Here is a 16,430-nt window from a genome sequence, read left to right as displayed (position 1 = left end):
AGTCAATATTTTATTCTGAGCCAATATGGCATTCAGAGTATCAATTTCAAGAACTCCCTTCTTCTGAGGCATCCCATTGTTCACAGGATTCCTCTCAGAGGTGTACATGAACTGGTTATTTGCAACCATTTCAATGAGTTCCTAAGCTTCTGCAGGGGTTTTCAGATGAAGAGATCCTCCTGCAGAATGGTCCAATGACATTTTTGACAACTCAGACAGACCATCATAGAATATACGTATGATGCTCCATTCTGGAAGCATGTCAGAAGGACACCTTTTGATCAATTGCTTATATCTTTCCCAAGCTTCATAGAGGGACTCACCTTCCTTCTGTCTAAAAGGTTTGGATTTCCACTCTAAGCTTGCTCATCTTTTGAGGTGGAAAGAATTTAGCCAGGAAAGCACTGACCAACTTTTCCCAAGAGTTTAGGCTTTTCATAGGTTGTGAATCCAACCATGTTCTAGCTCTGTCTCTTACAGCAAAAGGGAAAAGCATGAGCCTGTAGACCTCGGGATCAACTCCATTGGTCTTGACAGTGTCACAGATTTGTAAGAATTCAGCTAAGAACTGATGAGGATCTTCCAATGGAAGTCCATGACACTTGCAATTTTGTTGCATTAGAGAAACTAATTGAGGCTTAAGCTCAAAGTTGTTTGCTCCAATGGCAGGAATTGAGATGCTTCTTCCACAGAAGTCAGAAGAGGGTGCAATGAAGTCACCAAGCATCTTCCTTGCATTGTTGGCATTATTATTGGGTTCGGCCATGTCTCCTTCTTTTTCAAAAATTTCTGTCAGGTCGTCTCCAGAGGACTGTGCTTTAGCTTCTCTTAGTTTCCTCTTAAGAGTCCTTTCAGGTTTAGGATCAGCTTCAATAAGTATGTCTTTATCTCTGTTCCTGCTCATATTGAAAAGAAGATAATAGAAAAGAATAGGAATCCTCTATGTCACAGTATAGAGATTCTTTTATGTGAGTGGAAGAATTGAAGAGTAGAATGAAGAAGAGAGAAGATGAAGAATTCGAACACAGAGAGGGGGAGAGGGTTCGAATTATAAGAAGAAGAGAAGTGTTAGTAAATAAATAAATAAATAGAAAGAGATGAGAGAGAGAAGAATTCGAATTTAAATTAAAATAAAAGGAAAAATATTCTTTTTATTTTAATTATTAGTTAGTACTCGAAAATTATAAAAAGGAATAAAATTAAAATTAAAATTTAAAATAATTAGTTAATTAAAAGGAATTTTGAAAAAGTGGGGAGGAGTTTTCGAAAATTAGAGAGAGAAAATTAGTTAGGTGGTTTTGAAAAAGATATGATTGAAATAGAAAACTTTTAAAATCAAACAAAAAGTCAAGTAGTTAATTGAAAAAGATTTGGAAAATCAATTTTGAAAAGATAAGAAGTTAGAAAAGATTTTGAAATTAAGTTTTGAAAAAGATATGATTGAAATTCATTTTGAAAAAGATTTGGAAAAAGAAATTTAAAAAGATTTGATTTTTGAAATTAAAGTTAATTAGTTGACTAACAAGAAACAAAAAGATATGATTTTAAAATTTAAAGATTGAACCTTTCTTACTAGGCAAGTAACAACTTAAAATTTTTGAATCAATCACATTAATTGTTAGCATTTAAATTCGAAAATATGAAATAAAAATAAGAAAAAGATTTTGAAAATCAATTTTTTAAAATTTTCAAAAAAAATTGAAAGAAAAATGAAAAAGATTTGATTTTTGGAAAGGTTTTGAAAAGATAGGATTTGAAAATTTGACTTGACTCATAAGAAACAACTAGATTTTTAAAACATTTAACTAAATCAATCCAAATTTTTGAAATTTATGAGAAAAATAAGGGAAAGATATTTTTTGATTTTTGAATTTTTAATGAGGAGAGAGAAAAACATCAAAATGACTCAAAATATGAAAATTCAAGATCAAAACACATGATGCATGCAAGAACACTTTGAATGTCAAGATGAACACCAAGAACACTTTGAATGTCAAGATGAATACCAAGAACTTATTTTTGAAAATTTTTAAGAAAAGACACACATGCAAGACACCAAACTTAGAAATTTTTAATGTTTAGACACTAACAAATTGAAAATGCATATGAAAAACAAGAAAAGACGCTTAACAAGAAAAATTAAAGATCAAACAAAGAGAATCATCAAGAACAACTTGAAGATCTTGAAGAACACATGCATGAATTTTCGAAAGTTTTAAGAACAATTAAAAGGTTCCAATTGACACCAAACTTAAAATTTGACAATAGACTTTAACAAGAAACACAAATTATTTTTGGTTTTTATGATTTTGTAAATTTTTTTGGATTTTTCGAAAATTATTTTGAAAAAGAAAAATAAGGATTTCAAAATTTTTAATAAGAATCCAGGAATCATGCAATGTTAGTCTATAATCCGGTCCAGGAATTAGACATGGCTTACTAGCCAGCAAAGCTTTCAGTGAAAGCTCCGGTCCAAAACACTAGACATGGCCAATGGCCAGCCAAGCTTTAGCAGATCATTACATTCAACAGCAAGATTGATAGAAATCAACAAGCTCTTGTGATGATAAGTTGAAACCTCGGTCCAAAAGATTAGACATGGCTTCACAGCCAGCCAGACTTCAACAAATCATCATGAAACTCCAGAATTCATTCTTAAAAATTCTGAAGAGCATAGAATAATTTATTTATAATTTTTTAAAATAAAAAAAATAAAAACAAAAAGCTTAAAATTAAAATAAAATTACCTAATCTAAGCAACAAGATGAATCGCCAGTTATCCAAACTCGAACAATCCCTAGCAACGGCGCCAAAAACTTGGTGCACGAAATTGTAATCCCCGGCAACGGCGCCAAAAACTTGGTGCACAAAATTGTGATTCAAAAACTTGGTATGGCGAACTAGTGATCTCAGCACTTATTCACAACTCCGATGCAACTAATCAGCAAGTGCACTGGGTCATCCAAGTAATAAACCTTATGTGAGTAAGGGTCGCTCCCACGGAGATTGTCGGCTTGAAGCAAGCTATGGTCATCTTGTAAATCTCAGTCAGGCAGATTCAAATGGTTTTGAGGTTTTGATAATTAAAATATAAATAAAATATAAAATAAGATAGAAATACTTCTGAATCTCTGCTTTCCTACTATCTTCATTCAATCATTCATACTCCTTTCCATGGCAAGCTGTATGTTGGGGGATCACCGTTGTCAATGGCTACCATCCATCCTCTCAGTGAAAATGGTCCAAGTGTGCTGTCACCGCACGGCTAATCATCTGCCGGTTCTCACTCATATTGGAATAGGATCCATTGATCCTTTTGCGTCTGTCACTACGCCCAACACTTGCGAGTTTGAAGCTCGTCACAGTCATCCCATCCCAGATCCTACTCAGAATACCACAGACAAGGTTTAGACTTTCTGGATCTCAAGAATGCTTCCAATTGATTCTAGCTTATACCACGAAGACTCTGATCTTTCAGAATGGAGGCTAAGAGATACACACTCAAGCTATTGCAGAAAGAACGGAAGTGGTTGTCAGGCACACGTTCGTAGGTGAGAATGATGATAAGTGTCACGGATCATCACATTCATCAGGATGAAGTGCGAGTGAATATCTTGGAATAAGAATAAGCTTGAATTGAATAGAAAAACAATAGTACTTCGCATTAATTCATGAAGAACAGCAGAGCTCCACATCTTAATCTATGAGGTGTAGAAACTCCACCGTAGAAAATACATAAGTGGAAAAGGTTTAGGCATGGCCGAATGGCCAGCCCCCAGAACGTGATCAATGGTCTCAGTTTCGAAATATGAAAACTGGATACAAAATAAATCTCTAAAAGTAGTTTTTATACTAAACTAGTAACTAGGGTTTATAGAAAATGAGTAACTAAGTGCTGATAGTGCAGAAATCCACTTTCAGGGCCCACTTGGTGTGTGCTTGGGCTGAGCTTTGAAGCTTCCATGTGTAGAGACTCTTCTTGGAGTTAAACACTAGGTTGTAGCCTGTTTCTGGCGTTTAACTCTAGTTTGTAACCTGTTTCTGGCGTTTAACGCCAGAATATGGCAGAAACTGGCGTTTGAACGCCAGTTTGCGTCATCAAAACTCGGGCAAAGTATGAAATATTATATATTGCTGGAAAGCCCTAGATATCTACTTTCCAACGCAATTGAAAGCGCACCAATTGGGTTTCTGTAGCTCCAGAAAATCCATTTCGAGTGCAGGGAGGTCAGAATCCAACAGCATCTGTATTCCTTTTTTAGCCTCTGAATAAGATTTTCGCTCAGGTCCCTCAATTTCAGCCAGAAAATACCTGAAATCATAGAAAAACACACAAACTCTTAGTAAAGTCCATAAATGTGAATTTTGCATAAAAACTAATAAAAACATAGTAAAAACTAATTAAATTATACTAAAAACTAACTAAAAACAATGCCAAAAAGCGTATAAATTATCCGCTTATCACAACACTAAACTTAAATTGTTGCTTGTCCCCAAGCAACTGAAAATCAAATAGGATAAAAAGAAGAGTGGGACTAGTAGCTTTTTGCCTCTGAGTGTCACTAACGTTGGCAATCTCTTCTTACTCCACGTTAGAGTTCACGTTAATTAGATTAACGTGACTCTTAACGTGGCTATGTGTAGCCTTTTAGAACGTTAGTGGTGCTTACTTTTACCACTAACGTTGGAGCTTCTTTTTTCTTCCACGTTAGTTCCCACGTTAATGTAACTAATATAACAACTAACGTGGGTTATGATGGCTTTCAAAGGCGTTATTGGTGGTAACTTTACCACTAACGTTGCAAGCTTGCTCCCGTTCCACGTTAGTGGTCACGTTAGTGAGACTAACGTGGCTGCTAACGTGGCTCTTCTTAGCTTCCTTTGTCCTGAAATCAAACAAACAAGGTGCATCAAAGCTTTGTTTCAAGTCATGAGATCATGCATCATCCATTTTATCATTCAATTCATGCATAATTCTCATGAAATCATGTAAAGTTCACAATGTTTTCTTGAATCAAGATGTAAGTGTATATTCACCCAAAACATGCTTATTTACTAAGAAAATGCATGAAACTACCATAAAATAGTAAAGAAGAAGGTTAGTAAAACTGGCCAAGATGCCCTGGCATCATGATACCATTCCGAATCCCAAAGAAGAATGCAGAGCTATCCAATTAAGGAGTGGAAGAACCTTGGTGAATGACAAGAAAGTCAACAAGAAGCCTATGGAGAATGACAAGGGGCCAGCTGAGAAAGATGAAGCCAGCGACAAGGAAGAAAACAAGCAGGATCAAGAGGAGCTTAAAGAGAAAGATGAGCAGCTCCAAGCTTTAAGGAAAGGGAATCAAGTAATGGAGGAACCATCTCAAGGACCGAAGTAGGTGGAGAAGATTCACACACCTCCTCTGCCATATGCTCAAAGACTACAAAAAGAACTCAACGATCAACATTTCCCTAAGTTCCTTGAGGTCCTCAAGAAGCTGGAAATCAACATCCCACTTGCTGAAGCATTAGAGCAGATGCCTCTGTATGCTAAATTCCTGAAGGAGCTCATCAACAAAAAGAGAAGCTGGCAAGAGAAGGAAACCGTCATGCTCACTGAAGAATGTAGTGCAATAATTCAAAGGGGTATTCCACCAAAGCTTAAAGATCCAGGGAGATTTGTTGTTTCATGCACCATAGGCAAGATGACATTAGAGAAATCTCTCTACGATCTAGGTGCTAGCATCAACTTGATGCCCCTCTCAATGATGAGAATGCTTGCCATAGAAGAAATCAAACCCACCAGGATGTCACTTGTAATGGCCGATAGATCAATCAAGACACCCAATGGAATTGTGGAAAATCTATTGGTGAAGGTTGGAGAGTTTATCTTCCCTGTAGACTTTGTGATCTTGGATACATAAGAGGAAGAAAATAACTCGATTATCCTAGGAAGACCATTTCTAGCCACAGCAAGAGCTATTATTGATGTAGAAAAAGGAGAAATGATCTTCAGGGTGCACAATGAGCAAATGGTCATCAATGTTTTCAAATCAATGCAACATCTCCCTGAGCAAGAGAACTACATGAGAGTGGATATGATAGAAGGTTCGATGGAAGAATTGTTGGAAGCCAAATATCATAAGCATCAAGAAGAAGAAGGGGAAGGAGATCAAGAGACAATGGAAGAACAAGTAGCTGAAATTTCCATTTAGAAAGAGGTGAAACAAGACAAGACAAAGGAGGTGCCAAAACAAGAATTAAAGCCTCTACCTATTCATCTCAAGTATGCATTTCTACTTGATTGGTTCAAAAGTTATAGTGTATACTGATCATGCTGCTCTCAAGTTTCTTATGTCTAAACAAGATGCAAAGCCCAGACTCATCAGATGGGTGTTGCTGCTACAAAAATTTGATATTAAAGTAAGAGATAGGAAGGGGAGTGAGAATCAGGTGGCAGATCATTTGTCAAGAGTGCCACAAGAGGCCAATCAAAATGTACCACAGCAAGTGAACGAGAAATTTCCTAATGAACATATTTTCCAAGTCCAACAAGCACCTTGGTTTGCTGACATAGCAAACTACAAGGTGGGAAAGAAGATCCCTCAAGAACTCTCCAAGCAACAAGTGAAAAAGCTACTCAATGAAGCCAGAAAGTTTTTGTGGGATGAACCATTTTTGTTCAAAAGATGTCCGGATGGAATGATTAGGAAGTGTGTCCCTGAAACTGAGATGAGAGACATATTGTGGCATTGTCATGGTTCAGCCTATGGTGGACACTTTGGACCAGACAGAACAACTGCCAAAGTACTGCAAAGTGGATTCTATTGGCCAACTGTATTCAAGGATGCCAGAGAGTTCGTTCATCAGTGTAATGAGTGCCAAAGAGCTGGAGGACTATCAAAAAGAAATGAGATGCCTCAAAATTTCATTCTTGAAGTGGAGCTATTTGATCTTTAGGGCATTGATTTTATGGGCCCTTTTACCCCTTCGTACTCCTTCAAATACATTCTGGTAGCAGTGGAATATGTCTCAAAGTGGGTGGAAGCTATAGCCACAACCACATGTGATGCACAACTTGTCCTTCAATTCTTTAAGAAGTACATTTTCACTAGATATGGAGTGCCTAAGGGTCTTGTCAGTGATGGTGGCAGTCATTTTTGCAATAAACAGGTGGAGAAATTACTTCACAAATATGGGGTTATGCATAAAGTAGCCACACCATATCACCCACAGACCAATGGCCAAGCAGAGCTTGCAAATAGGGAGTTGAAGAGGATTCTGGAGAAAACTGTGGGAACCACCAGGAAAGATTGGGCCAGAAAGCTGGATGATGTCTTATGGGTGTATAAAACAGCATTCAAAACCCCTATAGGAAGGTCTTCATTTCAGCTGATCTATGGAAAATCATGCCACCTTCTTGTGGAGTTAGAACACAAAGCTTACTGGGCCACTAAGCTCCTCAATTTTGATCCTCAAGCAGCATGAGAAAAAAGGTTGTTGCAACTCAATGAGCTAGATGAATTCAAACTAGAAGCTTATGAGAATGCAAAGATATACAAGGAGAGAGCTAAAAAGTGGCACGACAAGAAAATTCTGAAAAGAGAGTTCAAACCAGGACGGCAAGTACTCCTATATAATTCCAGGCTCAAGATTTCCCCAGGCAAGCTCATGTCTAAATGGACTGGCCTCTATTTGATCACAAATGTTCTCCCTTATGTAAGCCTTGACCTTCTGGATGAGGCTACAAAGGACACAATCACAGCAAATGGCCACGGAGCAAAGCATTATTTGGGAGGCCCTTGGAACAAAGAGAAGGAGGTTCAAGAATTAAGTTGAGCAAGAATGAGGAATGTCAAGCTAGTGACATTAAAAGAGTGCTTGTTGGGAGGCAACCTAACCAGAGGTAGTTTTCTTTTCCTAACTATTTCAATAAAAAGGTCAAGTGGCTTTATCTGTATTGCAAGGAGCTATGTTTGGTGTTGCACACCAAAACAATTTAAGGGAGAATGAAGGATGCTAGGTTTGGTGTTCCACCAAAAATCTCACTTGAAAACACATTTTCACCTTCTGCATAAATAATTGCTAGCTCCAAGCAATCAGAGAAACTACTTAGCCACTGTCTGTTTTCTAGTTTTAGTTTTGTGACCTTCAGCAAAGGCACAAGGTTTCATATATGGTTGGTTTGTTGTATAAAAAACATTGGCAAGAAACTAAGTTTGGTGTTCACACACCAAACTAAGTTCAAACGCCTACACACAATTTCTGCATGCTAATCAATAGATTGCCAACCGAAAGTCCATTATCAAGAGCAATCTAGTTACAAAGCATTTAGTAATCCAAAGAGATGCTAGGCATCAATGTTCCTAGGAAGAAATTATGAGCCAAGTGTCTGTGGTGAAGAAGTGTTGAGCAAAAATTGAGCCAAAAGGCTGCTGCAACACTTGCTACCAAGCTTTCATTAATAAATAAGCTTTCTAAGCAAAAAAAAGAAAGAAAAAGATAATAGGGATCAATCAAAAAGCAAGGCATTATAGCAGCAACTCTAGTGAATCATCAAAGAGACATTCCATATCAAATAGCTAAGAATATTTGAGCTACATTTGTCTGCATAAAACCCCATGAACCAAGTTCAATTATCTGCTAAATAAGGACATGTATGCTTCTCTGTTTCATTTCATTTCTTCTTATGTTTAGTGCTTTCTTGGGGACAAGCAAGATTTAAGTTTGGTGTTGTGATGACAAGTCATCTTAAGCTAGCTTTTCAAGTATTTTTCACTTATTTCATTAGGTTTTATGCACTTTCTTACACTATAAGTAAGTGATTTGGAGTGGATTTTCATGGTTAAGTTAAATTAATCAACCATTATTTAATTAACATAAAATTATAAGGTTTAAACTAGAATTAGTTTTATTTATGAATGATTTAGAAACCTTGTGAATTTGGTGATACTTTGATATGTTTGTTTGGTTGCTTGTAGGTGAAGAAATGGTGAAGAAAAGAAAGAACCATGAAAGCGTGCCTTATCAAAGTGTGGCCTATAATATTGAAGCGTGGCGCTCAGCCAAAGGAGCAAGGGCCAGCGCTCAAAAAATGAGCGTAGCGTTTAAAGAGCGAACGCTAGTTGGGAGCACCAAGGCACATCAAGCAAGAAAAGCAAGGGCGCTACGTTGAGTTTCCCAACTTAGCGCTACAAGGAAACTCAACTAGCAAGGCCAGCGCTCAAATCAAAGGAGCGCTACGTTAACTCTTTCATCGTTTTCGTGGCCCATTTAAAGAAAAATAAGGTGCGACACTCCTAAAATGGGGCAGCCAAGGGTTCGAAAGGGGAACCATGCACACAAAGGAGTGCTACGTTCAAAGGTTCTCACCGAGCTACTACAAGGAAATTGCTAGCAAAAGGAAGCCAGCAGGGTTCGAAGAGGGAACCGTGGAAGCAAGGGGTGCTATGTTGGAAATTTCCAACTGAGCGCTATATATTGGCACAAAGTGAAACATGCTTGGCTCGAAGGGAGGCACACTAAGCAAGGGAGCGCTACGTTACCTTTCTTCACTGAGCGCTTGACGTCGGGTTTTCTACCAGTAAAGAAATTCATAGAAATGGTTGCGTTGTAGATATAGTTTCTAAACTGGCAAAAATCCCTTCGTACAAATGTGTTGGGTGTCACAAGTAACAAACCCCTTTAAAAATTGTTAACCGAGTATTCAAACCTCGGGTCGTCTTCTCAAGGAACTGCGAGGAAGTATGTTCTTATTCTTGGCTATAAAGGTTATAATCGGGGTTTAGAAGGTGAGAAGCAAGTAATTTAAATGACGAGTGAATTAAATGGCAATTGAGAATAAATAATAACTGTAAAGCAACTTTTAGCAAGGTAGAGAAATAAGAAGTCCAACTTAGTTATCTCTCTCTACAATAATGAAAGTTGAATCTAAACTCCACATGGTCAACTTTCACCAGGGCAAAGGAAAGTCAAGGGACTAATTAAATTGACTTTCGAATCCTAATTATTTCCTCAGAAAAGGTTGGGATTATTTAAGTTCAGCTCAATCAGCAAGATAACGATTATCAATTATGTTGAGTTTAATAACTGTTGAGTTACTAAATTCTTAACCAGAACCAAAAGGGGAAAAGTAAAATTGCTGGAATGATAAAGAGGTCCTTAGATGGGAAGCAATGGTAACTTAAATCAAAGAGAACAATCATAAACTGAAAATACCTCAATTATCATTAATTCAAATAACAGTCTGTAACATGAGAGAATTCATAAATCAAATTATAATAATCAATTCAAATGTTGGAATAAATAAATATAAGTAATACTAAAAGAACATTAAACCTGGGATCCAGAGTTACTCTTAAAACAAGAAGAAATCCTAAATCCTAAAAGAGAGAGAGAAGATCTCCCTCTCAACTAAATCTAAATCATTGAAAGGTAAAAATATGCGAGCTCCCTTTGAATTGAAGCATTCCCATACTTTATAACCTCTGGTCTATGCTGTCTGTACTTGGATCTGGGCCAAAAAGGGCTTCAGAATTCGCTGGGGGCGTATTCTGTAATTTCTGGTGCGTGGCCTCTGTCACGCGTCCGCGTGGGTCACGCGGTCGCGTCATTCGGAGCTTTTCCTTGCCACGCGGTCGCGTCAGTCATGCGACCGCATCATATGCGTTCTGCTTAAGGCGCACGGTTGCGTCAGTCATGCGGCCGCGTCGCTGCTGATTCATCCTTGGCACGCGATCGCGTCATCCATGCGATCGCTGATGCGCATAAACTTGTTATGCTACGATTTAGGAAATTGCACGATCGGCAAAATTCCTTCCGGCAAGTGCACCGGTTATCGTCAAGTAAAAACTCACAATAGAGTGAGGTCGAATCCCACAAGGATTGGTTGAGTGAGCAATTCGGATTAGAAGTATGTTCTAGTTGAGCGGAATCAAAATTTAGATGAGAATTGCGGAATGTAAAATTGCATGAATTAAAGAGCGAGAAGCTAAATTGCTGAAATTAAAAGGGATGGGGTGATTGCATGAATTTAATTGCAGAATGTAAAGAGAAAGTGGTAGATCAGAAATGGGGAATTCATTGGGTTATAGGAGATATTGAGATCTCCGAATCAAAACATGTTTATCTCTTCCTCAACCAATGCGTTCATTGAATTTTGCTTGGCAATCTTATATGATTGGATCCCAATCCCTTGGCTCACCAATTCTCTCTAAAAACAAACAAATTCCCAATCCCTTGGTTTAAATGTTCATAAGAAGAGATGATGCTCGATCACTGATTTTACCACACAGTTTCATGAACCACAATTTGGTAGGATTACATGTCACAATATCCATCCAAACCCCAATCCAATTCACTGTGAGAAAGCTTCTCTAGCATGAATCCTCCATTCCTTTCCCAAGGTTCCGAAGGATTCCAATTATGGGTAGTTTCTTTCCCAAGACAACTACCCAATGGAATTAGATCGAGAAGCTTTCTAACAAAATTCAAGAGAAAAGATTGAAGAAGAAGATAAACTATTATTGATTCATTGAATTACAATAGAGCTCCCTAACCCAATGAAAGGGGTTTAGTGAGTCATAGCTCTGAATTCAATTACAAAACTAAAAGAAAATGATCCAAAGTTCTCCCCCTCAGGGGCTGGATTCCCCCTCAATCCCCCGTGTCTTCCTCAAATGCAGAAACTAAGGCCTTTAAATAGGCTCCCTAAATTACAAAATGAAAATGAAATTCAAAGCAAATTACAATCAAATGAAAATAAACTATTCTAGATGATTCTTGTGGCCTTGATTTGGTGTTGTTGATGGGCCTTGCTTGCTTGAAGGGCTGAGTGACATAATTGATCCAAAAAGGATAATGATCCATTAAACTACACTCAAATGTTGCACCCCCTTTCTTGAGTCGTCACTTTGTTCTCTTGTCAACCTTGCCAATTTGATGCCAAATATAGACTATTATACCTCGTTGGAAAGCTATGGATGTCAGCTTTCTAACGCAACTGGAAGCACCTCAATTGGATCTCTACAACTCGAGTTATACTCCATGGAAGGTGAAGAGGTCAGCTGGCCTGATTGCATGTTGGTACTATGCTCTTCTATGCACATTACGGGGCTGTTTTCTCCCTCAATTTTTAGTATCCACCATGCATGCCATATATGCTTGGAAAGCTCTAGATGTCTTCTTTCCAATTCATTTTGAATCACCTCCTTTGGAGTTTTGTAGCTCAAGTTATTTATGTTTGAAGAAGGCATGGTCAAGCTGTTCCATATAACACGTTTAAGCTTCAGTTTAAGGTTAAACTGATGCTTAAACGTGGAAATGGAAAAGGTAGCCCTGGAGGTCGAACACGTTTAAGCTCCAGTTTGAGGTCAAACTGGAGCTTAAACGTGGAAATGGAGGGAGCAACCCTGGAGGAGAGTTCTTGGTCGAACACGTTTAAGCTCCCTGGTGCTCTTCCCATTCTGGCGTTTAACCTCCAGTTTAAGGTTAAACTGGAGGTTAAACGTGGAACTCCTTCCTGAGTGGCATTATCATTCTGGCGTTTAACCTCCAGTTTGAGGTCAAACTGGAGGTTAAACGTGGAATGCTTCCTTGGTGAGACTTTTCATTCTGGCGTTTAACCTCCAGTTTAAGGTTAAACTGGAGGTTAAACTTCAATTCCAGCATTATATGGCTTGGTAGTTTAAGTTCCAGTTTAAGCTTAAACTGGAACTTAAACTCCACATGTGATATTCAAGCTTCCTTTATTGATTTTATTGCTTCCTTGCCTAGCCTCTTCTTCCCTGAAATCATCCAAACAATTGCATCAAAGTCTTGCAAAAATTCATGAGAATTTTTCCATTCATAGCTTTCAAGTAATATAACTAAAACTCATGGAAATTGCATCAAAATCTTCATGTTGAATGATTTAAGACAAGCATGACTATTTGGCCCAAAATGATTACTTAAGGCTCAAGAAAATGCATAAAACAACTAAAAATAAAAGAAAAAGGCTAGTGAAACTAGCCTAAGATGCCTTGGCATCAATCGCGTGGATACCAGTTTCTTTAAAGCTCCGTTTTGCTTTCTCCTTCCATTTTAGTATGTTTCCTTTTTCATCTTTTAAGTCATTCTGCCTTAGAAAATCTGAAACTACTCAACACACTAATCACGGCATCGAATGGAAATAAAGGTAATTAAAATAATTAATTTTTAAAGCTTAGGAAACATGTTTTTCACAACATGACATAATAAGGAAGGGAAAGTAAAACCATGCAATTAATGTGAATAAGTAGGTGAAGAGTTGAATAAATCACTCTAATTAAGCACAAAAGAACTCATGAAATATGGGTTTATCAGCGCTCCACTGGAGCTAGCCCCCTAAGCCATTTTCAAACAAGTGCACCAATGGACCATTTTCAAACAAATGCCATCTTGGATCCACTTCTTCACCAACCTGAAAAGCCCACTCCAAATTTTGAAAACCAAAAAATAGAAAGTGTATAAATAGGAGTTAATTTGATTTGTAGAGGACCTTTTTTTTTAAACCTTTTGCTCACTTTTAGTTTTGCCTTTAGCTCACTTTAAATTGTCAATTGTTTTGCATTTGGGAATTTGAATTTGGATATGAGTTCTTCTTTCTGCATTTTCATTTTCTTCTGCAACTTCTGCTATCTGTTCTTGGAATTTGAGTTGAGATTGAAGAGCTTCATTGATTCTAAGTTTGAGAATCATCTTTTCCCTCTTTTCTCAATTATTCTAAGAATTGGATCTGAGTTTAGTTTTCTGTTTTCATTCTCTTCATCTGCAATATCTACTTTTCTGTTTAGGGAATTGGAGAATTGGATTTAAGTTTCATTTACTGTCTTCCTTTTTATTTCTTTTGAAATTTCTTTTCTGTTTGATCAAAGGAGTAATTGAGATCTAGATCTGTTTCCTAATCTCATTGCTCTTCTTCGATCTTTAATTTCTCTTTTAGAATTTCACAATTGAGCTAAGTTTCTTTTTGTTTTGTTTCTTCAAGTAATTTTACATTTCTTCTTGGTAACTAAACTGCATTTCTTATTTCACAGCTTTCTGATTTACTTTAGCTTGTCTTTTCTTGTTCAATTCTAAATCCGAGCCCCCAAATCCCTTTACTCTTCCAGCAATTTAAGTTCCTCAGCAATTTAGATTCAGTAATTTAGATTTCTTGCACATTAAGCTTCAACTATTTATATTTCTTGCAATCTAAGTTTCCGTCATTTATATTACTTGTATTTTAAGTTTAAGCTCTTTTACTTTCTTGCACTTTAAGTTTCATGCAATTTACTCTTCTGGACTTTACTTTTCTGTCACTTTCCCCTCTCCTTTTTAATTTTTATGCAATTTAGCTTCTGTTGATCATAATTCACTCAATACATCAACTGTTTTCTTAACTAAACTAACTACATAACTAAAATTGCTCAATCCATCAATCCCTGTGGGATCAACCTCACTCTTGTGAGTAATTACTATTTAATACGACCCGGTACACTTGCCGGTGAGTTTTGTGTGGAAATCTAAATTTCCACCCATCACACTCCCATTCATTTGTGGCTTTCTTAAGCTTGGCGTGCCACGCCTAGCTCATCAAGTGGCACGCCCAAGTGTCATTTTGAAGCTGGCGTGCCACGCCTTCGATACCAAGGGGCACGCCCAGGTGATGATCCCTTCTGGAGTGATGAACTGGCGTGCCACGCCCATGGCTCAAGTAGCACGCCCATAGTATGTGAGGGGTTAGGCATGCCACGCCCAGCCTGGCGTGCCACGCCCCTTTAGTGGCCTTGATTATTGCTCTCTGAAAAACTACACTGGCGTGCCACGCCCAGTTCCTGGCATGCCATGCCCATATAATTGCTTGAGATTCCCCTCTGGACTTCAATACTAGTGTGCCACACCCAGCTCCTGGCATGCTACGCCCATACAATTTTGTGGCATTTGTTCCAAGTGGCACGCCAGTTTCACACACCCAGCTTGTTTTGTTGTTTTTCTTCCCTTTCTGATGCTCTTTTCCACCTGAAATTCAGTACAACCCCATTTCAAAGCAATGTACTATAATATTCATCAATTAATTCCTAAATTACGATGATCAAATGAGATTATGCTCTTTTATAGTCCTTTTTAGACAAGAAAAAAGGGTAGATGATGCAAGTCATCACAACACCAAACTTAAGCTTTGCTTGTCCCAAGCAAATCAATGTGAGTAGTCCTTTTATAAATTGAGACTTTGACCTTGAAGGGATGCAAAATTGAGTAAGGATAGGACTAAGTGTTTAACACATGCATGAATATTTTTGTTTCAATACCACAAAGAACTCCTAGATCCTTGAGGGTTCTTTCAAGTATAAGCTTCAGGGGTCGTTTTTATTGATTGTCACCTTGAAGTAGTAAGAGTTATTTCATTTTCTTTTGGTTGTTCTTTCTTTTTTATTTATTGACCACGACTCTAAGTGTTTTGTCTCAAGATAACCTTTTAGTTAGGCTTTCAATTAGCACTCCCAAACCAGTTGGTTTTAGGGTACTAGGTGTTGAAGCACCCCTAGGAATTTACTTGCCCAGGTCTCTTCTTGATACATCTTCACCACCAGCATCGACTAGAGTTTCCAACTCTTTTGAGCTTTTTAATGTTTCTTTCTATTCTAGTAGTTGATGCTCAGAGCCTTGGGTCTTTATTACTTGCTACTTCTTGGTTCTATAGATATTCAAGGAACACCCCTTAACCTCTACTTGTCATACCTTCTAACCTAGTTGCCTTTCATGTCTCATTTTCTTTTTAGTTTATTTAAGGTTCTACACTTAGTTCCTTGTCTCTTAGTTTTTAAATGGCCTCTCTTGGTCTTAGTCTCTTTTACCACTTGTTCTTGCACAACTCACAACAACTCTTATGGAGACAAACTATTCTTTTATTGATGTTGAAAAGACTTAAAATTAACGTTGCATTTTCTTTCTTGTACTTCAAAGGACTCACAAAAGACTTCAAGGCATAAAAAAAGCTTTAAACATAAACTATCCTAGCATTACTATTTATTCTCAAATAGAAATTAAAACATAAAGAAAACTTAAACAGAATTCAGAATTTAGAGAGTGTCAACCATGGGACTTAACCACCTTGAGTAGCTTCAGTTCGTTGGCCCTTTTCCTTTGTCTTTCTTTTTGGAGGGGGAGGAGTCATCTTTCTTGAAGGATCCCTCTTGTGCCTTTTTGTCCTTGGGCTTCCAAAATCCTAGCCTTCTCATATAGGATTTCACAATTTCTTTGTGCTGGTATGCTATTTCTTCCTGCCTTGCACTGAGTTCCTCCATCTTCTGCATATAGGTAGGATAACTGGGATTCATGTTGGCTACTGCATTGCACAAGTAGGTCAATTTTGTTTGTGCGTAGCAGTCATATTCTCCTCTTGCTACAGTTCTTGCTTCATAAAGATGCTTGAACTCAGCAAGGCCCCC

General features: G+C 37.7%; 1 non-coding gene across 1 annotated transcript; it reads left to right on the top strand.

The window, feature by feature from the left end:
• The first annotated feature begins 255 nt into the window (after positions 1–255).
• On the top strand, positions 256–364 carry LOC148580642 (small nucleolar RNA R71). The gene has a single exon (XR_015897748.1). It is a non-coding gene; the product is annotated as a small nucleolar RNA R71 (small nucleolar RNA).
• Positions 365–16,430: the final 16,066 nt, after the last annotated feature.

This window comes from Arachis ipaensis, chromosome B10 (genome assembly GCF_059453495.1).
Source record: "Arachis ipaensis isolate K30076 ecotype BB chromosome B10, ASM5945349v1, whole genome shotgun sequence".
Lineage (NCBI taxonomy): Eukaryota > Viridiplantae > Streptophyta > Magnoliopsida > Fabales > Fabaceae > Arachis > Arachis ipaensis.
Note: the sequence above shows the minus strand (reverse complement) of the source record. Positions and strands in the feature narration are given on the sequence as shown.